This window comes from Chrysemys picta, chromosome 11, assembly GCF_011386835.1.
Source record: "Chrysemys picta bellii isolate R12L10 chromosome 11, ASM1138683v2, whole genome shotgun sequence".
In the NCBI taxonomy this organism is placed as follows: Eukaryota; Metazoa; Chordata; order Testudines; family Emydidae; genus Chrysemys; species Chrysemys picta.
The window spans coordinates 69512238-69529978 of record NC_088801.1 but is presented as its reverse complement, the minus strand read 5'-3'; the positions used below and the strand labels follow the sequence as shown (position 1 = coordinate 69529978).

Genomic DNA, 17741 nt, shown 5'->3' with positions numbered 1-17741 from the left:
AGATAGGAGGTGAGGGCCGGGCCACGACTGGCCGGGCCACGACTAACCAGCCCTCCATACAATTTCTGAAACCCGATGCGGCCCTCAGACCAAAAAGTTTGCCCGCCCCTGGACGACACTGTCAAATACATGATTGTGAGGATGACTTAACCCCAAGATCCAGCAGAGTAATAAAAGCTGTGCTGTTACAGGAAAAGATTTTTATACAAACACAGACCTCGTCCAAAAAAGTTACTAACAGCCAGTCAGAGAGATGCAGAAAGCTGCACGAAAACTAGACCGATTTTTAACTTGTGTTGTTGTGATGGGGCACAACCTGAGGCATCTGTCCTGGAACAGAGAATAAGCAGGATACTTGGTACTTTCCCTTCAGCAGCAACGGCATGGACTCACCAATAAGATGATCAAATGCTGACCAGCAAAGGCCTGACCCTAAAAAGACGTGTACAGCTTTACTCATGCAACTAGTTCCATCAAAGCTATTTACAGAGGTCATGCATAAGTTTCTGCAGGATCAAACCCCAAGGCCTGGCCTGTACATGTTTTTTGTACTGCTATAACTATATCAATTAGCGGTGCAATGAATCTACTTATACTAATACAACCCATAGTGTGGATGTCATTATACCAGTATAAAAAGGTACCTTATATCCATATAGCTTATTACATCAGTTTACAGGCAGTGGAAAGGTGCTGATACCAGTATAACTGAATCTAGTCTGGGATCCATTATACTGCTACAACTCAGGTGTTTAGAAAAGCCCTTGGAGATCCTGCTTGAGGCAGCCAGCGGGTCAGAGAGCTTAAGTGCTCTTGCAACCAAAATTAGCTGTGACTTATCTGTATACAAAGCACCTTGATTCAGCGATGCAAATAACTTCTTAAATTATTTTAAATGGAGCGCTTTTTTTAAAAAGAGAGAGAGAGAGAGAGAGAGAGAGAGAGAGAGACGTCCCAGAGTACAGGAGAGTTCTACACCTAGAAACTGAACTGAAACAGGACACTTCTAGTTAGAGAAAAAATTAAAATGTTTTATGTTGCTTAAAAAATACAAAACCAAAACCAACAAACCCCACTCCACCTCGGCACTGCACCCACCCACATCTCCGGCTCTTGCTACTTTCCGGCAAGTCTCACCTTCTTGGGTGTCTCTCTTACAGTCCTGGCTTCTAGAGTTACCCGCGGCATGAAAATCTCAGCTCTCTTTATTTAACGAAGTTTCTAGCTCTCACGCTTGCAGATGAAAGCTGGATAATGTGGCCTCTAACAGCTCCAGAGTCAGAATGCAGATAAAAACTACCCAACATTTATTATTGTTTTAAATCTCAGGTTTCGACTGCTTGGGGTCAGCAATACTGCACCACAGTTACTCCACCCCACTCGGCGGGGGGAGCCAGTGAATGCCAAGCCTATTGTTTTGGAATTTATTTTGAAATCATTTGGAGGTTGCATAGTTTGGGGCTGTGCTAGAAACTTTGGCCAGGTCAGTTGGGAGGACTCTTTCTGAGTTTAAGGACACCTACACCAGCTAAACCCCTAGCGTAACTCCAGTTATACCAGCACACAAGTGCTTTTGACATCGCATATTTCACCCGCCGAACTGCTACTTAGATTGGAAGCTCGGGGGGGGGGGGGGGGGCAGGGACCTTCTCTTTGTTCTGTTTGTACAGCACCTAGCACAACAGGGTCCTGGTTCATATTTAGGCTCCTAGTCGCTATGGTAGTACAAAGAAATAAAGTTGCAAGAGTGCTTTTGCCAGTACAAGCTGTGCCCCCACTGGGCAGGTTGACCAGTATAGCTATACAGGCAAACTATTCCTAATGTAAAAACAGATAATCCAGCAGAGAGACTATGTTGCATTGGGCTATAGCAGATAGAAACTGAGATTTCAAGAGAAGTTCAGCAGATAAAGGAATTCAGCAGGATTTCTGCACACATTCTATCAGCAAACCAACATTACATCTAACAGGATCTATACGAAGAAATATCCCTAAATGCCGGATGAATTCACAGCAGATCCCAGATTTTTTAATTGATGATTTAGGGTATGTCTACACTATGAAATTAGGTCGATTTTATAGAAGCCAACTTTTAGAAATAGATTTTATACAGTCAATTGCGTATGTCCACCCTACGCGCATTTAGTTGGAGAGCTTCCTCACTACCGTGGCTAGCATCGACTTACAGAGCGGTGCACTGTGAGTAGTTATCCCACAGTTCCCGCAGTCTCCACCTCCCAGTGGAGTTCTGGGTTAAGCTCCCAATGCCTAATGGGACAAAAACATTGTTGCACGTGGTTTTGGGTACATGTTGTCATTCGCCCCTCCCTCCATGAAAGCAATGTCAGACAATTGTTTCGCGCCTTTTTTCCGTGCAGACGCCATACCACGGCAAGCCTGCAGCCCGCTTAGCTCAGCTCACTGACACCGCCGCTGTTGTGTCCTGGGTGCTGCGGTCAGCAGACAGTGCAGTAGGACTGCTAATCGTCATCATACACCGCTTCCGCTGCAACTCTGCTCTGCTGCTCGTCTCAATAGCAAATTTCTCCATGTTGTCTGTCATGGGCTTCCAAGTACGTGTGTTCTTCCTCGGGAAACGTGCGTGGTGCTAACCATCATCCTCCACCACTTCCGCTGCAACGCTGCTCTCCTGGTGCCATGAATCCACCTCGCAGGTCCTCTCATCAAGCTGTATAAATATCTATTCTCGTGGCATCCACCACTTCCGCTGCAACTCTGCTCACCATTGCTGTTATGAGCATTGTAAACACTTCGCGCATTATCTTGCAGTATGTGCAGAACCTGCAAAAGCAGGCAAGGAAGCACACGATCATAATAGTGATGAGGACATGGACACAGACTTCTCTCAAAGCACGGGCCCTGGCAATTTGGACATCATAGTGGTAATGGGGCAGATTCCTGCCGTGGAACGCCGATTCTGGGCCTGGGAAACAAGCACAGACTGGTGGGACCGCATAGTGTTGCGGGTCTGGGATGATTCCCAGTGGCTGCAAAACTTGCGCATGTGTAAGGGAACTTTCATGGAACTTTGTGACTTGCTTTCCCCTGCCCTGAAGCGCAAGAATACCAAGATGAGAGCAGCCCTCACAGTTGAGAAGCGAGTGGCGATAGCCTTCTGGAAGCTTGCAACACGAGACAGTTACCGGGAAGTCAGGAATCAATTTGGAGTGGGTAAATCTACTGTGGGGGCTGCTGATTCAAGTAGCCAATACAATCACGGAGCTGCTGCTATCAAGGGTAGTGACTCTGGGAAATGTGCAGGTCATAGTGGATGGCTTTGCTGCAATGGGGTTCCCTAATTGTGGTGGGGCGATAGATGGAACACATATCCCTATCTTGGAACCAGACCACCTTGGCAGCCAGTACGTAAAGCGCAACTAGTACTTTTCAATGGTGCTGCAAGCACTGGTGGATCACAAGGGACATTTCACCGACATCAATGTGGGATGACGCTCGCATCTTCAGGAACTCTGGTCTGTTTGAACAGCTGCAGGAAGGAACTTACTTCCCAGACCAGAAAATTACCATTGGGGATACTGAAATGCCTATAGTTATCCTTGGGGACCCAGCCTACTCCTTAATGCCATGGCTCATGAAGCCATACACAGGCACCCTGGACAGTACTAAGGAGCAGTTCAACTATAGGCTGAGCAAGTGCAGAATGGTGGTAGAATGTGCATTTGGACGTTTAAAAGCTCGCTGGCGCAGTTTACTGACTAGGTTAGACCTCAACTAAACCCATATTCCCATTGTTATTGCTGCTTGCTGTGTGCTCCACAATGTCTGTGAGAGTAAGGTGAAGAAGTTTATGGCGGGGTGGGAGGTTGTGGCATATTGCCTGGCGGCTGATTACACTGCTCTACAGCCAAAATGCTTCTGAAATAAATGTAGTCAAACTTTACTAATTCTGGGTCACTGAGAACGAAAATGATACTTAAAATTGTTGATTGGCTCTAGTTTTCAAGATATGCTATTGGGTCAGTATATATGACCCTTGACTTGGGAATGGTGGAGGATAAGTGAGTTATAAAGGGAAGGGATCTCAATTTAAACCAGAAATGACTAAAATACATCTTTGACTGGATCTATGAATAAATCTATGACTGGGTTTGGACAGTACTTGCTTTTTAGGCAAAACAATGAATGATCCAATCTGAAGCTGGTATTGCGTCATACATGATATGAATTGCATCATGTTATTCCTAGAAGTCATGGATGATGCAATCATAACCAAGCTTACATCACTCTGCTGAACAAATTGCCCTATATCAGCTCTAGAAATCATACAGTGTCGTGCTCTCTTATTTGTCAGTGTTTGATTTTGCAAAGGGACACATTTCTGTTTAGCCAAAGTGAGCACAGATGCCTTGTACTTGTGTGAACAGTGCAGATAACTTCTGCTAGGTTTGTGGTGAAGTGACTTTTGCATCACAAAAGCGCAGTATAACCACTATGGTTAAGAAAGCCTATCATTTTTATTTTGGCTGCAAAATTGGAGATCAGGACAAGAGGTGGGCCCCACACATATGCTGCAACACTTGTGCAACAAATCTTCGCCAGTGGTTGAACAGGAAAAGGAAATCTATGCTTTTTGCAGTGCCAACGATTTGGAGAGAGCCAACAGATACCAGCAATTGTTACTTCTGCATGGTGCCTCCAGTTGGGAAAGGTGTGTCAAAGAAGAAAATGTGGACTGTGCATTATCCAAAAACATTCCATCAGCTATACGCCCAGTACCCCACGGAGAAGGACTGCCGGTTCCTGATGCACCAGAATCACTCTCACTTGAGTCAGACAAGGAAGAGGAACAGGATGAAAACTTCTGGTCCTGAACTATCAATGTCACAGGACCCACATTTTCTCCCATCCTCCTCCTCTGAACCACACTTCATAACACAAGGTGAACTGAATGACCTTGTCAGGGATTTGGAACTACCCAAGAGTAAGGCAGAGCTGTTGGGCTCCAGACTACAGCAGTGGAAACTCCTGGCAGGTGATATTAGGGTTTCCATGTTCCGTGACCATCAAAAGGATCTTGTCCCATTCTTCTTCATGGAAGGTGATCTTGTAGCCTGCAACAACATCGATGGTGTGATGGCAGCCCTCAACATCCTTCACGATCCAGATGAGTGGAGACTGTTCATTGATTCATCGAAGACGAGTCTTAATGCTGTTTTACTGCATAATGGCAATGTTTTGCCATCAATTCCAGTTGGTCATGAAGTCCATATGAAGGAAACCTATTACAACATGAAACAACTTTTGAGGTGCATAAACTATGACCAACATCAGTGGCAGCTTTGTGGCGATTTGAAGGTTGTTGCTCTCTTGCTTGGTCTGCAGACTGGATACACAAAGTACTGCTGTTTTCTCTGCGAATGGGATAGTCGTGCAAGAGATTCCCACTACATCAAGAAAGATTGGCCACTCCCAGAGTCATTGGAGCCTGGGAGGAAAAGTGTTCAGCATCCACCACTTGTTGAATCAAGGAAGATTTTGTTACCACCCTTACACATCAAGCTGGGTCTGATGAAGAACTTTGTCAAGACCATTGACAAAACACAAGCAGCTTTCAAGTAACCTTGGAAATTTTCCACAGAGGTAAGTGAAGCTAAGATAAAGGAAGGTGTCTTTGTTGGTCCTCAGATTCGTGAAATTCTTCGAGATGATGCATTTGACCATGCACTGCGTGGCAAGGAAAAGACGGCATGGAAAGCCTTCCAGTTAGTGACAATAAATTTTCTCGGAAACAACAAGGCAGACAACTACAGGTTGTTGGTGGAAAACCTCCTCAAGGCATACAAAAGCCTTGGTTGCAACATGTCACTAAAGATACATTTTTTGCACTCTCATCTAGATTTTTTTCCACCGAACTGCGGAGCAGTGAGCGACGAGTGATTTTCCCAGGACATTGCAACAATGGAGAAACGCTATCAGGGCAAATGGAGCCCATCAATGCTTGCAGACTATTGCTGGACAGTGACAAGAGATGCTCCATTTAATGAATACAAGAGACAAGCCAAGAAGCGCCGAGTAGACACTGAATAGGACTAAACTATGTACATAATAGTTTTTTGCCTTTTGTTTCATAATACATTTTATTTATATAACCCTTTTGCTGGTTTTTAAAGTGTTACATAAACAGGACAGGTGAAATATTATCATGTAAAGCAACCATAAACACATGAAAAGACCTAGGTTTACAATTTATGATTAAAACTCTACTATCTACACAATATACATAGACCTAAAATGTAAAACCTTAAATATCTTAGAAACAGTAGCCAATCAGTTGTTTTAATTGTCCTATTTGAATTCAGCACATCAAAATACATAATAAATAGCACATTTTATCTCTGAAGCAGACAACTTCTCAAAAATTTTAGACAGTGTTACGCACAGCCAGACACCAGGCGGTTAGAAGAGCACAGCTGGGCGCCCTGTGCATCAGAGAAGTTTTGAAAACCAGTTTAATGACTGGCCAGGCTACAGTGTGACAGTTCTCTTTGTTTCTCCTTGATGAAAACCCGCCCCCTAGGTTGACTCTACTTCCTTGTAAGTCAGCTGACCTCCCCCTTCCAACACCACTTTCAGAGGCAATAAAGTCATTATTGTTTCAAAATCATGCATTCTTTATTAATTCATCACACAAATAGGGGGAAAACTTGCAAGATAGCCAGAGAGGGGTGGGTGAGGAGGTAAGCATCTGGTGGGGTGCTGGATGAAGGGAGGAGGGAAGGACAAGGCCACACTACAGTTCAAAAAATTAGCCTCAACATTGCATCCTGCCTCCTCTCATTGTGTTCACTTAATGCTTTCCTAGACTCTGCCATTGTTTGCCTCCACGCATTCTGCTGAGCTCTTTCAGTGCGGGAGAACTGCACGAGCTCTGGGAACATGTCATCACAAGTGCGTTTTTTTTGCCTTCTAATCTGCACTAGCCTCTGGGACGGAGACGATAGGGGGAGTGTAGAAACATTTGCAGTTGCGGGAGAAAAAAAGCAAAGCCTATTTCACACTGAATCAAGCGATTCACATTACATAGCACATGTGCTTTTGGTACAAGGTCACATTTTGCCTCTTATATTGAATGCCTGCCGATGTGGTGTGAGACATCACACGCTCGGCTGGGCAACAGAATTCAGCTTGCAGGCAGCCATGGTAAGGCAAAGAGTTTCGGCTTCTTCAAACAGCAGTGCCCTCCAAAGCCCATTGGGTTGGCAATTTAAAAGGAGGGGCTGCGGTTTTAGGGTGAATGTGCAGCACAACCCAACCATCCCCCCCCAATTATCTGGGATCATCGCTTCACCACACACACCCCACATGGCTAGTATCAGGGAAGATCCCTATCAGCCAAACGGGAACAGCCCAGCAGGAATGGGCACCTCTGAATATCCCCTTAAACAAATTTCCCGTATTTCAACCACAACCATGAATGATATCACTCTCCTGAGGCTAACACAGAGAGATAAAGAACGGATGTTACTTGAATGCCACCAAAGCCCAGGCCCATTCGCTGCAATGCTTTGCTCTGCAATGATTCCAGACTACTTGCTACTGCCTTGGTGTGGTAAAGTGTCCTATCATGGAGGATGGAATAAGGCAGCCCTCCCCAGAAACCTTCTCCAAAGGCTTTTAGAGTACCTCCAGGAGAGTTTCATGGAGATGTCCCTGGAGGATTTCCGCTCCATCCCCAGACATGTTAACCAACTTTTCCAGTAGCTGTACTGGCCGCGAATGCATCCCAAGTCCTCAGGACAAATTATTCATTAAACACGCTTGCTTTTAAACCCTGTATTATATTTACAAAGATACACTCACCAGAGGTGCCTTCTCCGGCTTCATGGTCCGGGAGTCTGCCTTGGGAGGGTATTGGCTCCAGGGTGATGAACAGTTCCTGGCGGCCGGGGAGAAGGGATTCTCCGCTTGCCTGCTGTGTGCTATCCTCAACCTCCTCCTCCTCCTCCTCATCTTCCTCATCCAAAAAATCCTCATCCCTGTTGCGTGAGACTCCCCCTTTTCAGGTGTCCACAGACAGTAGTGGGGTAGTGGTATGGTCCCCCTCTCCCCCAGAATGGCATCCAGCTCATCATAGAAGCGGCATGTATGGGGCTCTGACACGGAGCGACCGTTTGCCTCCTTTTTTTTTTTTATTAAATAGGCTTGCCTGAGCTCCTTAAATTTCATGCAGCACTGCTGTGTGTCCCTGTTGTAGCCTTTGTCCAGCATGCCCTTGGAGATTCTGGCAAATACATTGGCATTTCATCTTTTGGAACAGAGTTCTGCCTGCACGGATTCTTCTCCCCATACAGCAATCAGATCCAGTACCTCCCGTTCAGTCCATGCTGGAGCTCTTTTGCGATTCTGGGACTGCATGGTCACCTCTGCTGATGAGCTCTGCATGGTCACCTGTGCTGATCAGTTCGCCATGCTGGCCAAACAGGAAATGAAATTCAAAAGGTCCCAGGGCTTTTCCTGTCTACCTGGCCAGTGCATCTGAGAGTTGAGCGTGCTGTCCACAGCTGTCACAATGGAGCACTCTGGGATAGCTCCTGGAGGCCAATACCGTTGAATTGCATCCACACTACCCCAAATTCGACCTAGCGAGGTCGATTTTAGCGCTAAACCTCTCGCCGGGGAGGAGTACAGAAATCGATTTTAAGAGCCCTTTAAGTCAACAAAACAGGCTTGGTCGTGTGGACGGGTGCAGGGTTAAATCAAACTAACGCTGCTAAATTCGACCTAAACTTGTAGTGTAGGCCAGGGCTTAGCATCGTCACAGCCAGTTTCAATGTACTCAAAATATTTTAGTACTTCAGAGTAAAGAACATACAGTGATGATCAGAAAAAAGCCAATTGCAAGTTTTACAGGCTGGAGTTTTACTATGTCAAAGAGGCAAAATGCAGAATATGAAGAACTTAAAACGCACTTTTTTGGGGGGGGAAAGTGTTTTTTAAAAAACACATTTTCTTCTGTATTATTCATTTGAAGAAAAGAACAGAGCTCTATGATCATAAGCCAAACCCTTTTGTAGCCAACACTAATGTTCAATCATGCTTGTCCTATTTTCAAAAAAGCAATCTTTTTTTTTTTTTTTGCCAAAAACACCCCACAACAACAGTGTCTTTTTCCTACATGACTTTTAAATTAAAGTAAGTTAGAGAGTTCAGAGATGTAATTAGGATTTCTGCTGCAGGGCCGCCCAGAGTGGGGGGCAAGTGGGGCAATTTGCCCCAGGCCCCGTAGGGACCCCGCGAGCCCTGTCCCGGTGGCGGTCCGGGTCTTCGGCGGCGGGAGCCCCGCGAGCCCTAGCCCGGCAGCGGTCCGGGTCTTCGGCGGCAGGGGTCCCCTTTAGTGCTGCCAAAGACGCGGAGCGACTGAAGGGCTCCCCGCTGCCAAAATGCCGAAGACCCGGACCACTGCCGGGTGAGTACAAGTGCTGCAGCTCCCCCGCTTTGCTCCAGGCCCCCTGAATCCTCTGGGCAGCCCTGTTCTGCTGATTGGGCTTCCTCTTCAGGCAGCCAACAATCCAGATTCACCATACACAAGCAAATATAAAAAGTTTTAGAGAAATACAGCTGGTAAGACGACCTTTTCGCTTGCAAATAATAATAATAATAATCATCAAATACCAATTATTTCAGGTACTGCATTAGTAATAAAGCTTTAAAGCAAAAGCCATCAGTGCTGCTTTACATTTGTGCCACACTTTGAAGGCATTGCAAATTCATCATGGCTTTCATCTGCCAGACCTTCCTATCTTGATCAGCTTCACTGGGGAAGGGCTAGGACCTTCAACAAGATTACGTGCCCTAAAGGGATATTGAATTTAAAACAGGGAGATGAATAGGAATAAACAAACGTCTCTGAACACCTAGAAACCGACTGCAATACCTTCTCAAGAATTGTGACATACTAGATTTTTAAACGTGTTTCTCACTTCACAGCTGATCTTCCATCAGCTGCAAGCCATTCAGGCCAAAAATCCTCCTAGAAACAAAATTCCCACTGCAGATGCAATGCTAATGATTAGGTTTGCACAGAAATATCTCAATCCAAAATACCTGGTCAGAGTTCAAGCACATCAGGTTTCAACACATACCAGGACATTGATCTTTTCTCACATTGCACTAACCCAAGACCCTGGGGGTTTGTTTAACCACACAAACAGTGATGCAAGAAAGTCATTCACTCCATATCCCTTCCCCCAAAGCCTTTTCTGCTTACAGCTGTAAGATGCACACAAATGGTGACCACTGTCACATGGCAGAGAGGTAGCAGGCCCTGTACCCAAGACTCTAGGGCAGCCACTACTGATGTATTCAGAGTAGCAGCCGTGTTAGTCTGTATCCGCAAAAAGAATAGGAGTACTTGTGGCACCTTAGGCCTTGGCTACACTCGCGGATTCACAGCGCTGCCGCGGCAGCGCTGTGAAGCGCAAGTGTAGTTGCGCCGCCAGCACCGCGAGAGCTCTCTCGCAGCGCTGCAAGTACTCCACCTCTCCGAGGGGAATAGCTTGTAGCACTGTGAGCGACCGTGCAGCGCTGCAGGCGCTGATTACACTGGCGCTTTACAGCGCTGCACTCGCTGCGCTCAGAGGGGGTGTTTTTTCACACCCCTGAGCGCAGCAAGTGCAGCGCTGTGAATTGCCAGTGTAGCCAAGGCTTTAGAGACTAACAAATTTATTAGAGCATAAGCTTTCGTGGACTACAGCCCACTTCCTCTATATGCATCCGAGGAAGTGAGCTGTAGTCCACGAAAGCTTATGCTCTAATAAATTTGTTAGTCTCTAAAGGTGCCACAAGTATTCCTGTTCTTCTTACTACTGATGTACTGCACTTGCTTCTCGGTATCTTGTTCTGAGAAAGCTAAAAAGTGACAGACTAGATCCTACCGAGATCTAATCCAACTCCAAAGTCAACGGACAAACTGACTTCTGTGGGGTTTCCTCCTACGCCGCCCCCCCATGAATTTTGGGAGATGATTTCAGAATTTTATTCCCACCTAATTCCAAGTGGAAAAGGTTTGTAGGAGCATCACTGCTCTCCAGTTCTCCCAACACCAGGCCTCCATAGTGGAAGAGAAAGAAGCTTTTTGCATATACGCCTCTGATCTAGCTTATCAAAACCAGCAGCCACAGAAGCAATCTCACTTAATACGCTACATCAGCCTGGCACTATGTCACACAGGAAGTTGAAAGGAAGAGCTAGGAGAGGCTACAGAGTGCCACACTGGCTATGCAAGGCTAGTCCACTTCATCGGGCAGCCAGTTCCACATGGACAACGCTATTGTGTGGTTGCTACTAGCGCTGTCCATTGAATGGAGCTCAACTCCGAGGCCATGGTCCACCGCAGGTGTCAGGACTGGTGCTTGGGAGATGTGATGGGTACTCACGCCTCACTGGAGACCAAGAATGGATGGGGGGAAAAAAAAAAAAAAAAAAAAAAACCTGTCATGCTTAAATGCTATAGGGGTGAGCAGCATTGTCATGCTGGTTCTTTTCTCGCCATTGGCCCTGCGAGACACCACACTGGACGAGTACTCAAAATCACCTAGATGATGGTGAGCTGCAAGATTTTTTTAAAGAAAACAAAACTAAATTATTTACAGCAGCTCGGAAGTCTCAGCCCAAGCGACGTGGCCTCCCAATGCCCATTAAAACAAACCGAATTTGGATATCCTAATCCCCTAGACAGCATTGAAAATCTCCATCTAAATGCTAAATTCTGACACAGCAGGAGTAAGGGGGCCAGACCCACAGCTGGTACAAATCAGCACAGTTCCACTCAAGCCAACAGGACTACTTGCAGAATAAGGTGCTAGCTAGCATAAGGGTGGCAAGTACCTGGCACAGCACGTGCCCTCAAGTGTAAGCAGTTTGAGTCTGTGGCTGTAATGAGTTAGTTACAAGAACAGAGCTTCAGCAGGTCTCAGAGGAACCAACTCACAAGCACCTGCTTTAAAAAAGTTACAGACAGCCTCATTTTGGGCAGATTTTCTCAAGGTTCCAGCCCCTGTGTGCAGGCAAGTGAGCAGGTTGGGTAAGCGCAGGCACACTGCAGGTGCGACCTTGGAAAGCGTGGGTCTAACCCTAAATTCCATTAAAATGTGGGCACCCGACCCTCTGAAGGCTCCTTTGAGAAGCCAGCCTCACCTCTGCCACATACAGAATTATGGAGCTAGGGTTTTAATCAGGGTTTCTTCACTGCCCATCCTCCAAAACGATCCAGTTTGCTCTTAAAGCAATACATTTCTCTAATCCCCAAATATTTTGTGCAACATCCGGACCAGGAGTCTCTTTCTCCAGGATGCTCATGTACAGCCTCCCACTCCCTCCCTTGACAGAACAGCATGGTGCAGGGAACAGTGTTATCAAACACAATAACTACAAATAGCTCCCAACAGACACATAACAAAAACACGAGAAGAATGAGCTGGTGTATTGCCAACAATAAGTTTCCTTTGTACTGCTGCACAGCCGGTCACTAAGATATAAAATAAATATGAAAGGGGTGGCTGGGAGGCGGGCCAGGCTGTGTATGCTTTGCTCGCCTCGGGGAACACACATAGATTCATAGATTCTAGGACTGGAAGGGACCTCGAGAGGTCATCGAGTCCAGTCCACTGCCCGCATGGGAGTAGTTCACAGGGAATAGTCTCACCGACTGCAATGAGCATGGCGGGGCCAACGCTGCTGCGTCTGGGCCCTCCTTTCTGATTCCGTAAGGGATTGTTTTGTAGTTCTCCTCCGCAGCTAACTACAAAGCCCAATGGCTGCCTTTTCATCTGCTTTGGCCAGCATGCACTTCCCCAAGCTGTGCACACACTGGGTCCAAGCGCACAGCTCCCGGCTTCACGCCACAAGCCTTCGGCGTGTGCCCACGACAGAAGTCAAGTTGCCCTACACTTGGACAAAATCAAAGCCATCTAACAGAGAGATCAAACCATGCAATGGTTATTTAGGTTATGCCTAGAGGCTGCAGCCAGGATCAAGGCTCTGTTGTGCTAGGCACCGTGCAAGCACAGAGACAGTCCCAGGCCCAAAATGCTTACGATCCAAACAGACAAGACAGAGGGCGGGAGGGGAAACAGCAGCACAGAGAGGTGAAGTGACTTGCCCAAGGTCCTATAGAAAGGGAGTGGCAGAGCCAGGAACAGAACATGAGCCTCCTGGGTCCCAGTCCAAGGCCACAGCTACTAGGCCCTGCTGCCTCTCTAGAGGCCTGATTGCCAGTGAGAAGAGGGACATTGACAGCATCTTTCAGCTGTAAAACCTGGCCCCAACAGAGAGAAATCCTGCATCTGTGCAGACACCCATTGACCAGTGGGGCTCTGCAGGCACACGGGGATGTACCACAGAATTGGGGCTCCAAGGTGTTTCTGACCGACCACAGAGCAGCCCTGTTCAAGAGAAGTAACACCCAAAGATTTTCAAGCGGGATAAAGGTCCCCCTCTCCCCCACACAGACACCTCACAAAAATGGAGTAAGATATTCCTCAAACTTTGCACACAAAAAAAGGAGTCTTAATTCCCTTTGGGAAGAAAAAGGCTAGTAAATTCTGCCCAGAAAGGCATTTATGAAAGTGAGATGAGGAGGGTTAGGATGGGAACTGCTGAGCAACTAACTGCAGTGGTTGGGAACTCCGCAATATAGGGTAATTACATGTGAAGTTGCCAAATCCTGCTTGGACTGGGGTGCAAGCAGAGAAGTCCAGCAGTTACGAATTGACCAGTCATCCAAGCACCTCATTTGGAACCGGAAGTATGCAATCAGGCAGCAGCAGAAAGAAAACAAAAAAATACAGTACAGTGCGGTGTTAAATGTAAACTACTAAAAGAAAGTGAAGGGAAAGCCGCATTTTTATTCTGCATAGCAAAGTTTCAAAGCTGTATTAAGTCAATGTCAGTTGTAAACTTTTGAAAGAACAACCATAACGTTTTGTTCAGAGTTAGGAATATTTCAGAGTTACAAACAACCTTCATTTCCGAGATGTTCGTAACTGAGGTTCTACTGTAGTTTAAACCTACAAGTGACCCGTGCCCCATGCTGCAGAGGAAGGCAAAAAACTCCCAGGGTTTCTGCCATTCTGATCTTGGGGGGTGGGGGTGGGGGAGGAGAATTCCTTCCTGACCCCAAACAGGGCCATCAATTAGACCCTGAGCATGTAGGCTAGACCCACCAGGCAGACACATGGGAAAGAATTCTCTGTAGTGTCCCATCACCGACCGTTGGTGTTCCCACAGCTGGTCTAGGCCCAGAAGATATTGCTAGGTTATCTTTTCAAATATTAGAGCAAACAAGTCCTCTACCTAAGCCAGGAAGAGGGGGAAAGTCTTTACCCTCCCCATGATTTCTAAGGTCATTTATTTTAAAAAATTCAACTTTTCTTTGCAAGTAAAGCAGCACAAAAAGGGGACACAAACCTAGGGCCCTTAAAGACCCATCCTGAGGCACAAAAAGGGTGTGTTTGGAATTTCCCACTGTTATAATCCTTGAGTCTGCTACTGTATTGCCTAGGGTTACCATATTTTGAGCCTCCAAAAGGAGAGCACTCCACAGGGCCCCGGCCCCGCCCCCAGCCCCACCCACGCCCCACCTCCGCCCCTTCCCCAAAGTCCCCGCCCCAACTCCGCCCCCTCTCCTGCTTCCCGCGAACATTTGATTCGCGGGAAGCCTGAAGCAGGTAAGGGGGGTGTGGGGGGAGGAGGCGCGGCCCAGTCTGGCCCCCCCCCCCCGGTGTCTCCAGCCTGGGTCGGCTCGGGCCCTGGGGTGCCGGCCCCGCCGGCACCCAGCCCAGCCCCGCCGGTCCCGATTTTCCCGGAAATGTCCGGCTTTTTGGGATTTCCCCCCGGACGGGGATTTGGAGCCCAAAAAGCCGGACATGTCCGGGAAAATCCGGACGTATGGTAACCCTAGTATTGCCACATTAACACCTGTTAGCACTAACAAAGCGTTTTGCTTTACAGAAGGAGTTCAAACAGCCCTTTATACGCAATTTGCAATCAGCTCTGCAGTTCATTGCTAACTGAAATTACCAAGGGCCTCAGCCACTGTTCAAGGCTCAGAACGGCTCCCTGACACACCTACTAAATCGAATAGACCCAGCCATGGAGCAGCGTATAGTCTCCCTTAGTGCTTTATTGGCTCTGCTCATCCTCACGGCAAAGTTCCTGGGCAGTGCTCAGGTGCTGCTGAGGGCTAGCGTACATACAGGGAGAAAAAACCTAACGTGGTCATTATTGAGAGAGTTGATCTCTTAGGGGAAGTTATAGAAATATCTGCAATAACTGAGGGCCTTATTCTGGCCAGGAGCAGCACAATCTACCATGATGTGTCCGTAACTAAAGAGGGGCCCAAGGTTTGCAGCACTAAAGGAGTAGCAAGATTGTCAGCCAAACATGCACACAACCCTTCAATATACTCCACAAAAAGATCGATTTTTAGTTACCACTGATCTTTTTTTTTCCAGGGGTAGGAAACATATTGAGACCATCTGATGCTTTGGCTCTCATTTCTCTCTGGAGTCCTGCAAGGTGTTATCTTGGCTAGAGCCCAAGCGGAGATTCAACAAGAGAGGTCTCACATGCGCACCACAGGCCCAGTTCTAATTACACCCCGGAAAGCCCGGGTTTGTACACAGATATCTTGTTAAGTGACAACAGTGAAGGAGAGAAATTCCAGCTACGTAGGAAGGTTCCAAAACATTTTTTCCTTCTGCTATTGTAGGAGGAGGTAAAATGAAGGACTAAAAAGGACTTACAATTCAAGATTTTCTCCCCACACTCAGACAGCACCTCCTTAGCATGAGCTCTCATTACCATCACTAGTGAGGCGAGAGCAGAAGTTCAGATGCCACTCAGGGTACGTCTTCACTACCAGCCGTATTGGCGGGTAGCAATCGATTGATCCGGGATCGATATATCGCGTCTTAACGAGATGTGATATATTGATCCCCGAATGCGCTCACCGTCGACTCCAGAACTCCACCAGAGCGAGCGGCGGTAGCGCAGTCGATGGGGGAGCCGCGGTCGTCGATCCCGTGCCGTGTGGACCCCAGGTAATTCGATCCAAGATACTTTGACTTCAGCTACACTATTCACATAGCTGAAGTTGCGTATCTTAGGCCTGGTCCCCACTAAGTCCCCACTTCGGACTAAGGTACGCAAATTCAGCTACGTTAATAACGTAGCTGAATTCGAAGTACCTTAGTCCGAACTTACCGCGGTCCAGACGTGGCAGGAAGGCTCCCCCGTCGATGCCGCGTACTCCTCTCGGCGAACTGGAGTACCGGCGCCGACTGCGAGCACTTCCGGGATCGATCCGGGATCGATTTATCGCGTCTTAACCAGACGCGATAAATCGATCCCAGAACATCGATTGCCTGCCGCCAGACCCTCCGGTAAGTGAAGACAAGGCCTGAGATCGATCCTCCCCCTCCACCCCCCAGTGTAGACCAGCCCTCAGTTTCCACTAGGAACTGCATTCTGGCTCTTCACTCACATTAAGTTGTACCTTTACTTTGTCCCTGCAATCTACCTGGGGCTGTTTGCAATCTGGGGGAAATGGTACAGCTCAGTGCGATTAAAAGGTGGCAGAATTAGATCTTCAGATCTTATCTGAAATACTGAATCAAAATCTTACTCTCATTGTAAGAAGCTAGAATGAGCATTAGGAGGCTGTGGGGCTGGAGACTGGGACCTGGACTGGGGCTCAGGAGACCTGGGTGCTATTCCAGGCTCTGCCACTTGGGCTACTGGGTGACCCTGGGAAAGTCACTGCCCTGCCCCATGCCTCAGTTTCCTCATCTGTGAAATGGGGGATAAGAAGACTAACTTCTCCTTTGTAAAGTGCTTTGAGATCTACAAAGAGGCCAACACCACTTAGCTCTTATATGAATTACCACCCCACAACTCTAGATAAGGTCTTTCTGATAAGCATACCATCTACTACGTCTCAAACACACACCTCTCTCTACCAGGCTGATGACAACAGTGGGTATTTAAGAAGAGCTGTAACTCATTAACAAGTTGGCATGGACAGAATAATTCTTTTATGTTTACAGAACAAATATGTTTCCAGACGCCTATCAGGTGAAGCCTTGATATCAAAGTCAGGATTATGCTCAAGCCCAATCACTAACAGGGCACAGGGGATTTCTGAGCAGGCTGCTGCCCCGAGATCTCAGTAGTGACCTCCCCCCACATCGATCTTTTAGATCAGCTTCCTGATAGCACGTCTGAAGATTTTTTGAGCTCTGGTACATTTATCAATCAGATTTATTCCAGCAGTGCCTTTGGATCAACAGAGCTCAGACCCGCACTGTGCTGCGGAAACAGTAGTGCACACTCCCATCCCCAAAGGGCTGACAGTCTATAAATAAATATTTAGTTCAACTAATCAAGAGCTACCCATGACCACATCCAGCCACTGCACTAGGGGAAGTGCTCCTCATTTAAAAAGGAAGAAGTGGCCCTTTTATGGTGATAGTAAATTTTTCCATTCTGAAGTTTTCTTCCGTCCTGACTGACGGGATGCCAAGTGTAGGTCTCCCCAGAGAAGTTATTAACACGAGGCATTCCAACCCCCATTCGAACTGCAAGCAAACTGACAGAGCTAGAGACAAGATGCAAAGGCCACTTCATTTCTATTGCCGTGAAAATGCATTTATAGAAAGAGTGCCACTCCAGCCCCAGCCCCACCCCCACCCCTTCTCCAG

At 47.1% G+C, this 17741-nt stretch overlaps 1 protein-coding gene across 9 annotated transcripts in view; it reads right to left on the bottom strand.

The window, feature by feature from the left end:
* SH3BP4 (SH3 domain binding protein 4) overlaps positions 1–17741 on the bottom strand; it is a 177872-nt gene that overhangs the window by 129719 nt on the left and 30412 nt on the right. The window contains exon 1 of one of the 9 annotated variants that reach the window (XM_065561132.1): positions 7843–8162. The exons of the other annotated variants lie outside the window; for them this stretch is intronic. The gene's annotated coding sequence lies outside the window, so the exon portion shown is untranslated. Of the gene's footprint in view, positions 1–7842; positions 8163–17741 lie in introns of those variants that run through there. 9 annotated transcript variants of the gene reach the window in all.